The sequence below is a fragment of the Ranitomeya variabilis genome, chromosome 3 (genome assembly GCF_051348905.1).
Source record: "Ranitomeya variabilis isolate aRanVar5 chromosome 3, aRanVar5.hap1, whole genome shotgun sequence".
NCBI classification, from domain to species: domain Eukaryota; kingdom Metazoa; phylum Chordata; class Amphibia; order Anura; family Dendrobatidae; genus Ranitomeya; species Ranitomeya variabilis.
In genome coordinates this window covers 156,897,886-156,917,361 of record NC_135234.1, presented here as the reverse complement: position 1 = coordinate 156,917,361, position 19,476 = coordinate 156,897,886, and the positions used below count along the sequence as shown (strand labels likewise).

Here is a 19,476-nt window from a genome sequence, read left to right as displayed (position 1 = left end):
TCACATACCTCCTGCCCGGGACCCCATGGCTTTCTACTAACTTCATCTCTCCTCCAGGCCTCCGGCAGAGTGAAACAGGCGCGCAGGTGACGTCAGATCAGCAGACACACAGCCTGCTGTGTCTGCAATAGGGGATGCCGGCCGGCACTTGTATGTACACTGCTAATACAGTGCAGGGCCTGCACCGATCTACTGCAGCAGCAGAAAGCAGGGGCCCTGTATGCCCCTGCCTGCAAGGGCCCCCCTCCACCTCCGGGCCCCTGTGCGGCTGCACCGGTTGAACCGGCGGTAGGTCCGCCCCTGCATCGTACATTCCAACGGCTTGCATACAATACCGCATTGGAGCAGATAAGTACAGTTGGTTTGGGGAATTATTCCCTTCGTGCTCCCAGTGTTTTATCTTTCAATGTGCAGTTGTGTGGTATACAATTCCGTGTGGCTATAGTTATTCATTTGGTTTATCAATGCTATGCGGTATAGTTGCTGGAAATTTTATGAGTCATTGTATGTCAGCACTCAGCACCTATCAAATCCCTAAAAACTAAGTAGGTGGGGATTACTTTTTCACAGTAAAGTGTTGTTATGGAACTTAGATATTTTTATCTTTAAACCTAATGTGTTAGCTATGAGTTACCTAGATTGAGTGTACTGTCTCTTCTACACATGTACATCCTACCCTTTTATTATTATGTTCACATTGTTATCATTGTAGTAGTGCATAATACAATATACAATATATACAAGCTGTAACAACTCTGCTGGCATCACGGCATGGCCTCGCATCTCTCACACTATCTTACCCACTGCTCCAGGTCATGATGTGGTTTCTGTTTCATGCCAGCTCCATGTTCTGTGCCTCTGCTCTCTGCATACTTCATGGCTGTGTGTATAGGGGGGCGGCGCCTGAACTCTCTGGTTCTTATAGGAATCAGGTGCATCTGTCTATTCTGTCGCTGACCAATTACCAAGAGGCCTCCAGTATATAGTGCAGCGCCACCCAGTGCTCTGGGCCTGTGCAATGTGTTAGCTCAGTTAGTGTTTAGCTGCTGAGTTTACCAGGCCTTGCTCTGTGTTACTCCCTCTCTGGAGGCTTTTCTGTGTTATTGCCTTGATCTTGTTGTCTGCCCTCCAGGAGGCAGAATATCCTGGTCCCTGTGTCTTTGTCTTTGTTTCTTGTCTTGTTCCATTTCCTTGTCTGAACTTAGTCTTATCTCGGTCTCCTTGTCTGTGGCTTCCTTCCCTGCTGTGTCTTTCCTCGTGTTCTCAGTCTGCTTACACTCTGCACTCTTGCAGCTCTGCCTGCTCTTTACCTTTGTGGCTTTTCCTCTGCTCCGCACTCCTGCGGCTCTGCTCCTGTCTACTCTGCTTATCTTCTACTGCAGTTATCCCTTGCTGCAGCTCCTCTCCACATTCCTTGTGGCTCCGCTCTGCTTTGCTGCAGAAACCTCTCGCTGCAGCTACTCTCCGTATTCCTTGCGGTTCTGCTCTGCTTAGCTTTTGCTGCTACACTATCTCTTGCTGCTCTTCCATTCCTATTCGCAGCCTTGCGGTTCTCTTCCTGTGTGAACAGGTCCCAACCTGTTCCTTCATACCTCATTCCCATCAGTCAGGGCGTGAGCGTGACACAAGCCATCAGGCCCTCTGTTTCCTATTTTCGGTTTTATAGGGTTTAATAGGAGTGCAGGGACAGCTATTGCACGAGCGGGGGCGCCAGTCTCGTATTTCTTAGGGTGCCAACCTCTGCACCTAGGTAGGCACTCAGACAGAGCGGATATCTAGGGACAGGTCACTCATTTCCACACATCGGCTGAGTGAGCTTGTTATGACATAGCAACACTGTCTATACCATCACTAAATATTATCAATTTTGGTGCTGTTAGTTGTTTTTCATGAGGTGTAACACTGGGCGTACCTCTGTTATATGTGTATATAGATATTGTTGATGGAGGTTTTTCTAGTATTCTAACATTATTGCTTACTAGCTAGTTGGAGAGTGTAGGGTATTTATTGGTTTTTCTTCCCTATTACCTCTCAGCCCGGTTTACATAGGCATTTTTTCACTGTGGGGGATTTATTCCATTTTTTATAGATTTATTATTAAAGGTTATATTTTAACAGTAGGCGCTTTTCCTTTGGTAAGCTGTTACATTTTCACCCCTGTGCTTATATGTATTTGTAAGAAGAATAGTCACTGCAGAGAGCCGGAAGACACAGTGGCGGTGTATCGGGGACAGGTGAATATCGCAAGTGCCGGGGGCCTGAGCCAGCGGCGACTTCGGCACACGGCACCCAGCAATGAGAGGTGAGTATGTCATTTTTCTTTTTTAAATTGCAGCAGGACCTGCATATGGGGAATATTATGCTATGGAGCATCTTATAGAGCCATCAACCTTTATGGAGAAGCATATGGGGCATGCTATGGAGCATCTTATGGGGCCATCAACCATTATGAAGCAGCATATGGGGCATATTATGCTATGGAGAATCTTATGGGGCCATCAACCTTTATGGAGCAGCATAAGGGGCATATTATTCTATTGAGCATCTTATGGGGCCATCAACTCTTATGGAGCATTACATGGGGCATATTATTCTATGGAGCATCTTATGGGCCATCAACCTTTATGGAGCTATATAAATGGCATATTATTCTATGCCATTATTATTCTATGGAGCATATTATAGGGCCATCAACCTTTATGGAGCAGCATATGGGGCATATTATTCTATGGAGTATCTTATGGGGCCATCAACTTTTATGGAGCATTATATGGGGCATATTATTCTATGGAGCATCTTAAAGGGCGATCATTAACCTTTGTGCAGCATTATATGGGGCATATTTTTGTATGGAGCATCTTATGGGCCCATCATGAACTTTATGGAGCATTTTATGGGGCATATTTTGTATGGAGCATCTTATGGGGCCCATCATGAACTGTATGGAGTATTATATGGGGCTCCTGATTCAATATGGATATTGAAAAACATTTAACCTACTGATGTCTCAATCAATTTTACTTTTATTGGTATCTACTTTTATTTTTGAAATTTACCAGTAGCTGCTGCATTTCCCACCCTAGGCTTATACTCGAGTCAATAGGTCTTCCCAGTTTTTTGTGGCAAAATTAGGGGTCACGGCTTATTCTCGGGTCAGCTTATACTCAAGTATATATGATACATAACCAAAGTGAGGCAAATGTGTCTGCTCCAAATGAGTCTGCACAAAATAGGCTACCATTTTTTTCACTTGATAAAGATGCCGTTATGGCATTGAAATTCATTGTGAATAAAAAAAAACTTTTTTCATCATCATTTCTGAAGAATTGATTTACTCCAACAGTGCAGCGCTCCTACGTATTCATCCAACTGGATCCAATATCTCTTGGTGGATTTAACCACCAGCTGTGGGCAGCAGCATCTCTTTTTCTTTATGACCACATAGGCGTTGTGCTGTCACAACTCCACCAGGTGAGCGTAACCAGGACTCTCCTACTCTCCCTCTATAGGGTATCACTCTATTGCTTCCCATTTCTAGATTTACACAAACTATGCTTCCATAAACAGCTACCAGTTACAGTAATAGACTCAGTTGCCATGCAGATCATAATGATTCTGATATATAACTGTGATTAGAAAAATGCACATAATAATGATCCCTTTCACATTTGCATACTCATCTTATAGCATGGGTCCAATGTTTACTCTCTGAGATTTTAAGGTTCATTAGGGGAACTAAGATAAAAGCAAAATGCAATTACCCGTTAGTAAATAAATAAATAAATAGAAATAGTACAGTACAGGCAAATAACATAGGGTACTTAGTTAATATTGTTTTCATCAAAAAAGTGAAAGTCATCAAAAAAATGTGAAAGCCATCCCACCACGACAAGGTGTTCCCAATGAAGACAGTATCCAACTCTTGTAGTTCACCTCACTAAGTGTCGGTAGATGTAAAAATAGACAGGGGCAGAGTAGAACATGTTCAGGTACTTGCTCATTGAAAGCTATATAAAAAAATGGACAGCCCAAAAAGGGGAGCCATGCCCCTTTTTTTGTACAAAGTACAAAAAAACTAAACCAACACCTAAAAAAATTAAGCCAGAGCATATCGTGACATAAGTGCAATGTATAGGTGTGCATTCACACTGTTGCAATTTAACAAGCAGAAGCTAAAATAAAAACAAAATTAGCAAATACCCTGTAGTAAGTAAATAGTAATAGTACATGTAAATAATATCGGGTACTTGGATAACTTTGTTTTGGTAAAAAAAAAAATCAGAAGAGGTAAGTGACATCACTCCTTCAATCCTGTATCTCTGCTCTTAAAGAGGACCTTTTCCTTAAGTAAGAATGTTAAACTGGCCACATCATGGAATGGTAGCTTCAGAGGTGAATAAAATTCTTGGTGAACTGCGGTGAACTCACAGATCTCAGTGCTGCACCGTGAGACTTTTTCTCACTGTGCTAGTTGTGATCTCACCAAGGTCACTGCAGTTCAGGGGCTGGCTAGGAATGCAGCCTCAGTGACCTGCGGTAACTTCGATGACCTAACCCTGCTAGTCACTGACTGCGCTTTCAACAGCTCATTATTCAGTGGTTTTTAGCCTGGATGGTAACATCTTGGCACCGTCCAGGTTGAAAAACTGTTTATCGCAGACATGGATTAAGGCAAGGGACAGAATGTCAGACAGGTGAAGGATATTGATCTTTTTTTATTTTTGTTTTATTACAAGAGATGAAGGATTCAATGGAATGGGCGCTAGGTGAGTATAACTGTGTTTATTATTTTTAAATAAAAAATGTGTTTTTCTATTTCAAATAAAGGACTTTATTTTGGCTGTGTGTTTATTTATTCAGTTGGCTGTGTGTTTATTATTTATTCAGTTAGTCAGTGTGGTGGGAGGAGGATACAAGAAAGCTGACAAAGCCGTGAAAGGAGAGCTGCATCAGCAAACATATTTGTAATGGGACAAAGCTTTGCTGTCCCTCCCAAAGCACTGACTGCTGTAAAATAAAAGCTGAAAGGTGTTTGAAATCACACACAGCTCTACCGTGAGATCATTGAAAGCAGGAATGTATTTCATTATGTCTCACTTAGGTAAAATACTGTTTTAAGCTATTTTGAGGGCGCTGACTGCTTATGATTGGTCAACATCATGCATATATCTATTGTATACGTATATACATAAATACTTATACCTATTGTATCTTTTTTATGATTATTTTTGGAACTTTTTAACAAATGTCTTTCTTTTTATTCTATCCTTCCATCTCATCTATTTACATGGAAATCTATATCTTGAAGCTCTATGTCTGAAAGAAACTATGTACGTTTTCTTCTAGCACATAGGAGGTTATGCAGCCTATGTTTCTTAGGCAGAGAAATCTTTCTTGCAGTGAGGGGATTAACTGCCAATTTACCTTGAGAGAAAAACAAGGCAAGACGCAGTAAGATGAATGCTTTTCCCTGGTAACACACAAATGATTTCCTCCTGTGCGCTGCCACTTTGTGTGCGTCTCACTATTGTGTCTACAATACAAGGGAAAAATATATAATTCAACCAGGTTTCACATGCAAGTCACTAGGGGATTTCACTGCCATTGAGTGCCTCTCTTTATTATCCCTTATTCCTATTAAATCAAATGGCTTTTAACTTGTCACAGCTGCTGGCAGCCTCGCCACAAATGAGAACTGTTGACTTCAATGTGATTTTGTATACTTCTTATGTTATACAGTGTGACTATGTGGTCACTTACAAACAACATGCTAATTTATTATGGTATGCAAGCCCTTTCAATCAGTCGTATATGGTAGGCTATTTCATTGTGGCACCGTTTTTAAGATGACCCACAGATGAATATCTGTTTTTGAGTTTCCATGTTTGGGATCAGTCTTGATGATCCGAAATGTGTCTGAATTCCTGTTATTTTACCAAATTTTTGTAAAAGAGAAAATGGGATGTGCTGTTACATTAATCACCACTTTAGAATTAGCTACAGAAATTAATTTTGGCAGCATGTTTAATCAATAACGTGATAGGGGTCTACTGTGAATTACTGAGAAGCAAATTAACACTTTGTATACAAAAATAATCATGTAAATTTTTTCTTTACTATTTCAAGTAAAATTAAAGTACATGGTATAGTATACTTGAAATTTTTACTACAATTATAATTTTTATTTGGTCAACATTCATTTTTGGGTTGAAATTTATTCTTCACTGGATTAAGCAAATACCGTATAAACTCGAGTAACAGCCGACCCGAGTATAAGCCGACCCCCTAATTTTGCCACAAAAAACTGGTAAAACTTAATGACTCGAGTATAAGCCTAGGGTGGGAAATGTGGCAGCTACCGGTAAATGTCAAAAGCAAAAATAGATACCAATAAAAATAAAATTAATTGAGACATCAGTAGGTTAAGTGTTTTTGAATATCCATATTGAATCAGGAGCCCCATATAATGCTCCATAAAGTTTATGATGGCCCCATAAGATGCTCCATATTAAAATATGCCCCATGTAATCCTGCATAAAGGTTAATAATGGCCCCATAAGATGCTCCATAGACACATTTGCCAAATATAATGCTGCACAAATGTTGATTATGGCCCCATAAGATGATCCATAAAGATATTTGCCCCATATAGTGCTGCACAAACCTTGATTACGGCCCCATAAGATGCTCCATACAGACACTTGCCCCATATAATGCTCCACAAACGTTATGGCCCCATAAGATACTCCATACAGACATTTGCCCCATACAATGCCGCACAAACGTTAATTATGGCCCCATAAGATGTTCCATAAAGATATTTGCCCCATATAGTGCTGCACAAATGTTGATTATGGCCCCATAAGATGCTCCATACAGACACTTGCCCCATATAGTGCTGCGCAAATGTTGATTATGGCCCCATACAGACACGTGCCCCATATAGTGCTGCACAAATGTTATGGCCCCATAAGATGCTCCATACAGACTCTTGTCCCATTTGATGTTGCTGTAAAAAAAAAAAATCACATACTCACCTCTCTGTCGCTCAGGCCCCCGGCACTTTCAATATTCCCCTGACTTCGCGCACTAACCACATCATCGCGCCCTCTGACCTGAGCATCACTGCAGAAGACGCTGAGTGAAGACGGAGCGGCGCCCGGAATGGGGAGCAGGTGAATATCATGCACGCGCTGTGCTCCCCTCCCCGTTATACTCCCCTGCTCCTGGCACAGTGCAGTCCCTGGTTCCCCGGCGCTGCAGCTTCTTCCTGTACTGAGTGGTCACCGTTACCGCTCATTACAGTATGGGAGGTGGAGCAGCATATTCATTACTGTAATGAGCGGTACCATGTGACCGCTCAGTAAAGGAAGAAGCTGGGGCGCTGGGGAGCCAGGGACCTGCAGGGACCGCACCAGGAGCAGGTGAGTATAATTAGACAGCCCCCGCTCCCCCTCCCCTGCCAACCCCTGGGTATGACTCGAGTATAAGCCGAGAGGGGCGCTTTCAGCCCAAAAAATGGGCTGAAAATCTCGGCTTATACTCGAGTATATACGGTAAGTCATGGTGGACCTTTCTTCAGAACTGCCTGACCTTGAGAACGCCACACTCTGCCGCCCTTTTTTGCCATTCCTTTGCAGAAAAGAAAAAGGAACCACACATGTAAGTAACTCTCTCTTTTGATGTCAAAGGAAGTCCTATATTTTGTTGATTCTATAAATTCTATGGGTCTCGGTAGAGCAACCTATGAATGTCAATGCCATCTCTTTTAAATATGTCATAGTAATTTAGGTGAGGACCAGGCAAATGCCACAGGTGAGATGGAGCTCACTATTTAATATGACCCCTTTCAGCCTCTCCCCTTGTACTTTTTATGTTGTTCTAGATAGGAAGCTGCATACATAATAAAATGAATAATTTTATACCTTAGGTCCCCCATTGTTTCTTATCCTAGGATACCTACAAACCTTAGTTCAGCCCCTCCATTATCATACCTTACAGTGGGTTTTGTGAGTTTCCCTTGATTGAAAATCCTAGAATGTCTCCTTGATATTGTATTTAGGACCCCAGATGTTCATGAGAAATGGAAGAGATTCATGGGAATGTGATTGAGTTGCTATGCCACACACATAGCAAAACTATGAAGAAGTAGTGGACCCACAGCCTAATAAGAGTAATGGTCAGTCCTACCATTTAGAGCCACGCCAATCATATATTGATGATGACATATTGTGAAATATATTGTAGAAATGTATAATGGCTCATTCAGATATCAGTTTTTCATGGGTCCTTGAAAAGTACGGACAGCACAGATGTCTATTATTAACATTGTAATGAATAGGAGAAGACTTGTAATTTTACTATTTATTTTGTCATCGGTGAAAATCACTGATAAATCACTGATAAAATCTGAAACACTGAAACAACACTGATGATTTCATCATGATGATGAAACTTGGCTCCAAAACACTGATGAACAATGGTCCATGTTTCAACTTGTGAGAACCTAAGAACCATTAAAGCTTCTGAAAGACTTAGGGTTTATGAGACGTCTGTGGAACTTGGACCACAATGGACGGACTGGCCGCGGCTCTCCCGACCCGATCATGACAGCTACATGTATTTCTATGAGCCCTCACTATGAAATAGACCATAATGTAGAAGGAACCCTCCTCTCCCCCAAAAATAAAAACCCCTGTAAAGATCATATATTAAATGCAAGATACAATAAAAAAAAGTTTTAGCAGTAGGGATATTCATGATTTACCATTTAAACATGACCAACTTTGTCCAACTAGTAAATGTAATTGAGCAAACGGCTAAACAAAATCCACATTGTCATTAAATGTTAGAAATATTATGAAACTATGACAGTTCTGTTCTGCTCTGTGTTTCTTTCTGTATCGTACTGTGACATACATGCCCCCAAGGGATTCTTGTGCTTTATCTTGTACTTGTTGTTGCAGACTTGTCCACAATGAGGGGTTAATGGTTAGCTGGACATAATGCTGATGCTCTGCAGTTTAGCAGTGTTGTTTAAGGATTTAGAAGAAAAGCTGTTGACAAGCGATGGATCTTACTTTGACTATTGTTTCTGCAGCCTGCACACACTTGCCATGTGTGAATCATTTATTAGCAAATGGAAAAATTGAAGTCTGTGACCTGTAATTACATTGCATATTCAATAGAATTGCTTTCTCACAGGCCTAGGCTATACGCTACAGTGTAGTTGTGCCAATTCCATATATGATATATTGTAAGTGGATTGGCCAATGAGATGTTCATAAACATGAATGTATTTTTTGTAGTATTATTTGGTAAATAGTTTTAAATTAATTTCTTAGTGGAATAAAAAAATATTTTCCTTTTTTTCAATTTTTTTTGTAATTTATCTGATATTATAACGACAAATTGTTATGTTATAACTGTTCAGCATGTGCTTTTCATAATTTACAACTTTTTTGCTACTAGCACAACCCCTTCTCTTTCCTCGTGTTTGGCTTTTTTACAATAATAACACTTAGGCAGGTATAACACTTGCGAGTGCAATGCGAGAAACTCAGGCGAGTCTCTTGCATCAATGCCCGGCAGTGCCACCGGCACTCGGGAAAGCTCCGGAGAGTTCAGCTGCATGTATTTCTATGCAGCTGAATGCTCCGGTCCCGAGTGCCGGCTACAGTGCCAGGAATTGATGCGAGAGACTGGCGTGAGTTTCTCGTATTGCACTCGCAAGTGTGACACCGGCCTTATGCTCACCTTTGGTGTGGGCACCACTCCAGCGTTGTCGGCATGCGCATGCGCATTCCTGGGGCTCATATGAAGTTGTTACATCATGTGAGCCCTGCACCCAATCAGCACTGTCTTCACTGTTACCACCTTCAGGCAAATCGAATATCAAGAGGAAGTCAGAGAGCAGCCACAGCTCTGATGTTCTCTAGATGTTCAGTGTTTCCGAAGGCGGGGACAGTGATGTCAGAGTTAATTGGGAGCAGGGCTGACGTGACGTAACAATTTCACGTTATCTCTGGGAATACGAGTGCCGACACTGCTGGAACGTTGCCGGAACCTTAGATGAGTGAAGGTGTTTTTATTTTAACAGGGCCAAGCATGTGGAATGAGAAGGGGTTGTCCTAGTAGTGGACAACCACTTTAATTTATATTTTTCTGTATTACAATAAAGTAGAATATGTAGATTTTCCATTGCCTTGTTGTCTATGCATGTAAAAAGCAAAAATAATTCAATTATGTGCTAACAGGCATTGGGTAATATTGCATCTTGGACCTTTTTAGGCAAATTGCTATCCTAAATAATAAAAAAAAGCCCTTGTGATCAATATTCTGGGGGCTGTGGGTGTTAAGGAAATTGTCTTAATCACAGCAATACTAGGGTTAGGCTGTCATGATCTGAGTCTTCTCCAATTCTGGCAATTGTGATAAGTTGGTGGCTCTCAGTCACAGCTGTCATCTTTGGGTGGGCGCATGTATATACCCTCATGAATAGATTCTGTACAGTAAATGTACAAAACACAGTCACTAGTTTGTGAGAAAGAGTTGCATTTGTAAATTATTTATATTATTTTGTAGCATATTTATATGGTCTTTTACAACAGAAAAGTAAGTTGAGAAGTTTTCTGAACTCCCATAAAACCAGTGCATTGTGGGAGATTAGATTAAAGTTATACAGTTATTACTAATCTATTTGGTCTATGTCTGATAGTGTATTGGAGCTAATCCTACTGTCTGGACCAAACCAAACCAATGGAAGTTTGTACAAGTACTAACGCAGCTATGTACATCAATATACAAAGGAGTAGAAAATAACTCTGACTCAATGCAAAGAATGTTCACAATTGATTCGCTTATTTTTTTTACATTTCAGCTGTAACATTTTATGGAAAAGAGGTAGAATCTTGCTGTTTTCTACTGACATTTATACAAAGGCAAAGTTAAATATATGCAGTAGTTTTTGCTTTTCTAGCCCCTTTTTCCATTGCATCCACAGCTGTTTTCCTCTGTTCATAGGTCAGAAGTCATTAGTCCAGTCCTGCATATCTGTTACCATTTCTTGAATAGCTCCAAGGAAAACAGTACAGAGAGTAAAGGTCTCAAACACTTTTGACTAAAGTTAATGAAAAAGGATGATTTCAGCCCCAACGAACATTCGCCGGGTGTAATTTAACAATGATCGGTCATTTAAGCTGAATAATGACAATCTGTCATCGTCTGAAAGAAATCAGCAACACTTCAAATTTCTCTCATTGTTGATCCAAATATTTTTTTGTTCTTTTATCCACAAGTGATATTTCCTTGAAAGATAGTCCTCAGAAAAATCATTGATCCTTCACCCCTATGTGATTAAAAATTTATGATTAAGTCAAAAGACTATAAATGATGAAAAAGTGTATGGTTGCATCAGCAAAATGATTGTTTATGAGATGTTTAATAATTTAAGAACTGCTCAAATTACTTGTGTCTAATGCTTATGGTCACCTGTACGAGATTGTCCCACACCACCCACGTCCACATTTGGAGTGTTGTGTAGTGGCAGTTACATTGCGTCTATACATACAGTATATACCTTTAGGTGTGCACAATCAGCAGGTATCATGCACGTGTTCTTTTCCAATATGACAGGCACCCAATACCTGCTGATTGTCTGTGTGTTCTGGCAGGAACAGTACTGTGCAAACGTTTAAGACGAGTGTGGAAAAAATGCTGCAAAGTAAGCATGCTTTCAAAAATAGATTTTATTTTTTATCAATATTAAAATGCAAAGTGAATGAACAGAAGAAAAATCTAAATGAAATCCAGGTATGTTGTGATCACCTTTTTGTCTTCAAAACAGCATCAAACTATCAATTCTTCTGGGTACACTGTTATGAATCCCAATGGCAGGGGATCTCAGAGATTACAGCAAAGTCTGCAAACATAAATACCAGCTCATAGGGAAGTGGTAACTAGGCTGACCATATACCTGATCCTAGCACAAACACTAACAGTAGCCGGGGAACGTGCCTACGTTGATGCTACACGTCTCGCGCCAGCCGGAGAACTAACTAACCCTGTCAGGGAAAATAAGACCTCTCTTGCCTCCAGAGAAAAGACCCCAAAGTAATACAAGCCCCCAACAAATAATAACGGTGAGGTAAGAAGAAAAGACAAACGTAAGAATGAACTAGATTTTAGCAAAGAGAGGCCCACTGACTAATAGCAGAATATAGTAAGATGACTTATATGGTCAGCAAAAAACCCTGCAAAATATCCACACTGAATATCCAAGAACCCCCAAACCGACTAACGGTGTGGGGGGAGAATATCAGCCCCCTAGAGCTTCCAGCGATATCAGGAATCACATTTTGTACAAGCTGGACAAAAATATAAACAATGCAAATGATAAAAATAAGAAAGCAGGACTTAGCTTATCTTGCAAAGAACCAGGACCTGAAGACAGGAGCAAACAGAAATGAACTGATTACAACGATGCCAGGCACTGGACTGAGAATCCAGGAAGTTTAAATAGCAACACCCCAGGCCTAACGAAGCAGGTGAGTACCAACCTGGGAAAAGACAATCCAAGTGCCAAACCACTAGTGACCACAAGAGGGAGCCAAGAAGTATAGTTCACAACAGTACCCCCCCTTTAAGGAGGGGTCACCGAACCCTCACCAAGACCACCAGGGCGATCAGGATGAGCAGCGTGGAAGGCACGAACCAAATCGGCCGCATGAACATCCGAGGCGACCACCCAGGAATTATCCTCCATTTGACCAAATACTGAAGCCTCCGTCTAGAGAGAAGAGAATCCAAGATCTTCTCCACCACGTACTCCAACTCGCCCTCAACCAACACCGGAGCAGGAGGCTCAACAGCAGGAACCACAGGCACAACGTACCGCCGCAACAAAGACCTATGGAACACGTTGTGAATGGCAAACGACACAGGAAGATCCAAACGAATGGCAGGGGATCTCAGAGATTACAGCAAAGTCTGCAAACATAAATACCAGCTCATAGGGAAGTGGTAACTAGGCTGACCATATACCTGATCCTAGCACAAACACTAACAGTAGCCGGGGAACGTGCCTACGTTGATCCTAGACGTCTCGCGCCAGCCGGAGAACTAACTAACCCTATCAGGGAAAATAAGACCTCTCTTGCCTCCAGAGAAAAGACCCCAAAGTAATACAAGCCCCCAACAAATAATAACGGTGAGGTAAGAAGAAAAGACAAACGTAAGAATGAACTAGATTTTAGCAAAGAGAGGCCCACTGACTAATAGCAGAATATAGTAAGATGACTTATATGGTCAGCAAAAAACCCTGCAAAATATCCACGCTGAATATCCAAGAACCCCCAAACCGACTAACGGTGTGGGGGGAGAATATCAGCCCCCTAGAGCTTCCAGCGATATCAGGAATCACATTTTGTACAAGCTGGACAAAAATATAAACAATGCAAATGATAAAAATAAGAAAGCAGGACTTAGCTTATCTTGCAAAGAACCAGGACCTGAAGACAGGAGCAAACAGAAATGAACTGATTACAACGATGCCAGGCACTGGACTGAGAATCCAGGAAGTTTAAATAGCAACACCCCAGGCCTAACGAAGCAGGTGAGTACCAACCTGGGAAAGGACAATCCAAGTGCCAAACCACTAGTGACCACAAGAGGGAGCCAAGAAGTATAGTTCACAACAGTACACTTACACAAGCTTTTTGAAGGAACTTAGGTAGGTGGTTGTTCCAAATGTCTTGGAGAACTAAACACAGATCTGAGTAAGTAGGCGTGTATAAATCTATTTATCTCTTCATGTAATCCCAGACAGACTCAATGATGTCGAGATCGGGACTCTGTGGGACCATATCATCATTTCCAGGACACCTTGTTCTACTTAACTCTGAAGACAGTTCTTAATGACATTGGCTGTATATTAGGGGTTGTTGTCCCTTTGCAGAACACATTTAGAGCCAATCAAATACCTTCTGATGATATTGCATGATGATAAGTATCTGCCTTTATTTTTCAGTATTGAGAACAACGCTAATCCTGACTAAACCCGCAACTTTATTACCTGAAATGCAGCCCCAAACTTTCAAGGAGCCTGTCACTACTCAATTATTCTTCCTGGCAGAGTTGTACAAAACTTTAATAGGGCAATGGTAGACACACAGCAGGGATGCTCACTGTTCAAAAGGAGATACAAGAATCAATTTCAGTAACAGAAAATAATCCAGGACATTCACGCACCCGCTTTTAATGCATAAAAGTCCTTTTTATTAAGCCAGGGTCACACTTGCGAGTTCAATGCAAGAAACTTGCGTGAGTTTCTCGAATCAAGTCCCTGCACGGAGTGTACGGCTGCATGTATTTCTATGCAGCTGAACCCTCCATTCCCGAGTGCCGGCGGCAGTGTCGGGACTTGATGCGAGAGACTCACGCAAGTTTCTCGCATTGAACTCGCAAGTGTGACCCCGGCCTTACATGCACATGCAGCAGTGGGATAACAAACAGCACAACCTACAATCCCTTTACACAATGTGGTGCTTTGTCAAGGGAATTGACCTTAGGTTTTCTGTGCTCCAAAAGTTATGAAACGTTCTTAAAGGGAATCTGTCACTCCCTGGGATGGATATAACCTATTAATATGGGCATACAGGTGATTGAAATCTTAATAAAAGGCTGCTGTGGCCAATTAATCCAATCTAAGTGTGGTGTGATTATTGCGTCTTTTATTATGAAAGTATGAGGCAATGAGTAGGAGGATAAAAGGGTAAAACATTGATGCTCATATGAATCGAGAATACCCCTTATGGCAAGAGAGGCCATACTGTGCCCCTGGCCATGAAGGAAGGCAAACATGATGGGGTTAAGGCGGGAATGTAGTGAGCTGGATGGGCATTTGGAAGCTCGGAGTTAGCAGATTGTACAAAGGTGGATCTGGGGTCAGGTCTTGGCAGAGGAGCAGTCAGAGGTGGGGTTATAGAGTAGCAATATAAAAGCGTCAGCCATCTTATTTTCGGTAGCCATTTTAGGTACACCTTACCAGTGTTAGGAAGCTAAGAATGTTCCTGAATTATGGAGGCAGTTGAGGCATTACTTCAGTAGCTCAGGAGCGCTGCAGGCACACATGGGACAGACTGGCTGCAGTCATCTGTCCACAGTCTGTTGCAAGGGGCGTTGACCGGAGTTGCTCCAACTCCTCAGGATGGACGACGACCATGGAGAACTAGGTTTCTGGCATGCCTTACTCCTGATGTCACCCCTTGGGTACAGTGCCATGTCAGGAACCTCTTCGGGGACCCTTTGGAGCAGAGCGTGGATGGCAAGCCAGCGTCTCAGCATTCTATAGCCAGGAGGAATCCATCTGGCAGGGCCTGCAACAGGGGGAGAAATCGGCATCCCCTTCTTCCAGTTCAGCACATGGGGTGTCAGGACCAGGAGTGGCAGGTGTCCTGACCAGAGCAGGACCCATTCTGTGCCAGCGAGCAGAGGATGTGAGAGGACAAGGGCCTTACCGGGCGGCTCTTTGGCTCTGCCCACAATGCTGCGATGTCTGCATTCAGCAGGATGACTGGCAGCAGCAGGCTGGCTATGGAGGCACAGTGGGGCCAAGGGCTTCAGGAACTGACGGGTAGCAGACGGCTGGCCCTGTCACCAGAGTTGCAAATGCAGCCGTTAGTGCTCGGAAGGCCCCTGCACAGAAGGCTGACATAGCTTCACAAGGCAGTCAACAGTCTGTCAGTGGTCAGGGGGATCCAGGATCATCAGGACCAGTGGTGGATGGGTTTAGAGATGGATCGGGTCAAGGACAAAATTTGCATGATTCCCTGCTGCTTGGTTCACAGCTCCCAGGCAGCTAGGTGAGGTATCACAATTAGTGATGAGCGAGTGTACTCGTTGCTCAGGTTTTCCCGACCACACTCGGGTGATCTCCGAGTATTTCTTAGTGTTCGGAGATTAAGTTTTCATCGCCTCAGCTGAATGATTTACAGCTACTACCCAGGCTGAGTACATGTGGGGGTTGCCTGGTTGCTAGGGAATCATCAAATGTAATCAAGCTGTCTAGTAGTGTAAATCATTCAGCTGCGGTGATGAAAACTTAATCTCCGAACACTAACAAATACCTGGAGATCACCTGAGCATGCTCGGGAAAACTCGAGCAACGAGTACACGAGCAACGAGTACACTCGCTCATCACTAATCACAATCTATTACATTTAACCCTTTGTTACCTTCCCCTGTATTTAGGAGTCAGGATTTGTTTTCTGGGGGGTTAACGGGGGCATGGGGCTAATTTTACATGGACTAAGAGATTTGGCTATGTTATGGAGGTCTGGGAGCTCTTAGGCAGGGGCATCTCCATCCGCTGCATGGCTGGGTAATCCAGGGGAAATTTTAGGGTCAGACGGGTTTCATGGGGGATCTAGAAGGTCTGAAGTTTCAGGTATGGGGATGGGCGTTATAGCTTCTAATGCAGCAAGTGATGGGACATTGGTTTTTAATGCGGTGGCTGAGGGAGCATCAAGTTCGGGTCAATCTGGGGGTGCAGAAGAAGAAAAAGAAAAAGAGAAGGAAGATTTGGTACATTTAGATGATGCGGCAAAAGGGTGGGTATATGTATGTTTTGAGGGTTCGTTGGGGGTGCATTTAAAGCAAGAACTGAGAGAAAAAATTTGGAAGGGGGAATATGTGGAAAGTTTTTCTTTATTAGCTTTAGAGAGGTTTAATCTCGATAGGGCCAGAAAAGAGGACTCTAAGAAAGAGGATGAGGAAAAGAGGAGGTATTGTTTAATCCCCAGAACCTTCTCGAACTCGTTGCAGGCGTTCCCTATTTTAGCTAGTGTGATAAGGGAGAAGGCCCAAGAAAATTGTTCGGGTCTGTTGTGTTATATGGGCATGATTGGGGAGGCTTACAGGGTTTATGGTGGTCAGGGATGGCTGAGGTATAATGAACAGTTTCGTCAGCGTAAGCCGGTATGGTCCAGTATTCGCCTTACATAGCCTTATGGTTGAGGGTGAAGACTTCTACTAGGTTGAGTCAAGGTAGTCAGTAATTTCCAGGGGTACTGGGAGTTTTGGACAGTCAGGACACTCGGTGGCAAGGCAGAAGGGCCTGCATTTCTCATTCAATGAGGGGACATGTAAGTTCGGGAACAAATGTAAATTAAAAAATGAATGCTCAGCATGTGGGGGCACTCACAGGGCAGCAAAGTGTTTTAAGGGTGCCAGACAGAGTGGAGGCGATAATACTGAATGGGTGACACCAGTACGTCTGGACGAGATGGAGTACTTTCTAAATAAGTATCCCGATACGGCGGCAGTCAATTTGTTAAGGGATGGTTTTAGGGATGGATTCAGGTTCGGTTGTCAACTAAGAATTTAAAGTCGGCACTTCAATTTCCCGATGTGGTTACTGACAAACTGGAAAAAGAAGTTGGGTAGGATGGCGGGACCTTTTGCTATGGCTCCCTTCAGTAATTTGAGGGTTTCACCACTTGGTGTGGTTCCACAAAAGGAGCCGAATAAATTTAGTTTAATCCATCACCTATTTTTCCTAAGGGTTTTTCAGTGAATGACGGGATTGATCAACAGTTATGTTCGGTGTAGTATACTTCATTTGATGTGGCTATGGATTCGGTACGGTTGTGTGGTAAAGTGGCTGTGTTGGCAAAAATGGATGTGGAGGCAGCATAAGATTGCTACCGGTATATCCCGAAAGCATGCATTTGTTGGATTGTTTTTGGGATGGGGGATTTTTTGTCGATTGCTGTCTTCCTATGGGATGTTCGCTTTCATGTGCTTACTTTGAAACGTCTAGCACTTTTTTGAAATGGGTGGTTGAGATGTCCAAACTGAATTTGTGCATTCATTACCTTGATGATGTTTTGTTCATTGGATCCGCTCAGGCATATGATTTTTCTATGTTATTGCATATGATGGAAAGCTTGGCCAAAAACTTCAGGGTTCCTTTAGCGGCGGAGAAGACAGCTGGGCCAGTGACTTCTTTGAGTTTCTTATGCATTGAGATTGATAGCCTGGCGATGGAATGTAGACTGCCTGAAGAAAAGGCGGTTGGATTGTGAGAGTGTTGAGAGTTAGATATGTGAATTGCAATCTTTGCAGGGAAAATTAAATTTAACTTGCAGAATTATGCAGATGGGTAGAGCCTTTTGTCGGCATTTATCTTTGGTGACGGTGGGGGTGAAATGCCCTACGCATTTTGTCAGACTGAAGAGAGAATTCCACAATGATTTGAAGGTGTGCGCGCACTTTTTGAAGTCATACAATGGATTGAACCGGTGATGAACAGAGAAGCTTTGGGTTTTCTTGTCGGTATTGCAGGACAACACGGCTTTGTTTCTATTTTCATGGTAGTTGGCTGGCGGAGGAATAGCCTCATTTTTGGCTAGACCAGGGTTTGACGGCGAAATGTATATAACTCCATTTTTTCCCTATTGTTGTGGTGTTGTCATTGTGGGGGGACAGGGTTCAAAATAGAAAGATACGGTTTTGTTGTGAGATTGAAGGGACGGCTGTGGCGATAAATTTGTTATCATCTTCAGCACTGTCGGTGGTTACTATTTTACAGCATTTGGTCCTGCTGGAACTGGCATTTAATTTATAGATAGTGGTGGAGATCAGGTCGGGCTTGAATAATCCCATTGCTGATGCTCTCTCTCATTCACAATGGAATCGTTTTCGGGACTTGGCGCCTCAAGCGAGTACAACAGACCTGGTATGTCTGGCAGAGTTGTGGAATCTTCCTTGTCAATAAGGGATTTGTTTTTCAGATCTTTATCGGATAAGACATGGGTGCATTGCAGTCGGACTTACAGCATTTGGGAGAATTGCAGGGCATAGCTAGGGGGGAATTGGAGGATGAGTGTAGGCTGTTGTTGCTGGTGGGGCATTATTGGGAAACTGGTTGGTCAATGGCAAAACTGACTACATTTATGGCTGGGCTGGCTTTCAGTTTTAAGGTAAGAGGTCTTAAGAACAAAATAAAGTCCTTTTTGATTCTTCAAGCATTAAAAGGTTAGAAAAAGTGGTTGGAGGGCAGGGAACGGTAGGCATCCTGTTTCTTTTGAGTTATTGTTGATTATACAGGGTAGGCCATGTATATGGGAGGGGGAAAGGTTTTCAAGTTGGGTGGTGACCATGGCGGCCATTTTGAAGTCGACCATTCTGCAAATTCAGATGGCCGATCTTGGTCATCCTCGTTGAGATGCTGCAGCAGCTGGATTTTGTAAGGGTGCCATTTGTGAGTAGCTAATATCCGCCCAAGGGATGTTCGTCTGATGCAAGATCGGCACGCTGAATTTGCAGAATTGGCAAAGCAAAAATTGGAACAGGACCCTCAGTTTACACAGAACATTATGTTCAGTGATGAGGCAATTTTTTTTGGATGGGCCATTTACATGGAAACACCTAGATAACATGGGAATGGTGACAGTTTTCTTGCGTAGGGTGTCTTGC

At 42.6% G+C, this 19,476-nt stretch overlaps 1 long non-coding RNA gene across 2 annotated transcripts in view; it reads right to left on the bottom strand.

Moving 5' to 3' along the window:
* Window positions 1–876, bottom strand: part of LOC143818025 (uncharacterized) — a 173,625-nt gene extending 172,749 nt beyond the window's left edge. For both annotated transcript variants that reach the window (XR_013224266.1, XR_013224268.1), the window contains exon 1: window positions 801–876. This is a non-coding gene — a long non-coding RNA (uncharacterized LOC143818025). The remainder of the gene's footprint in view (window positions 1–800) is intronic.
* Between the last annotated feature and the right edge of the window lie 18,600 nt (window positions 877–19,476).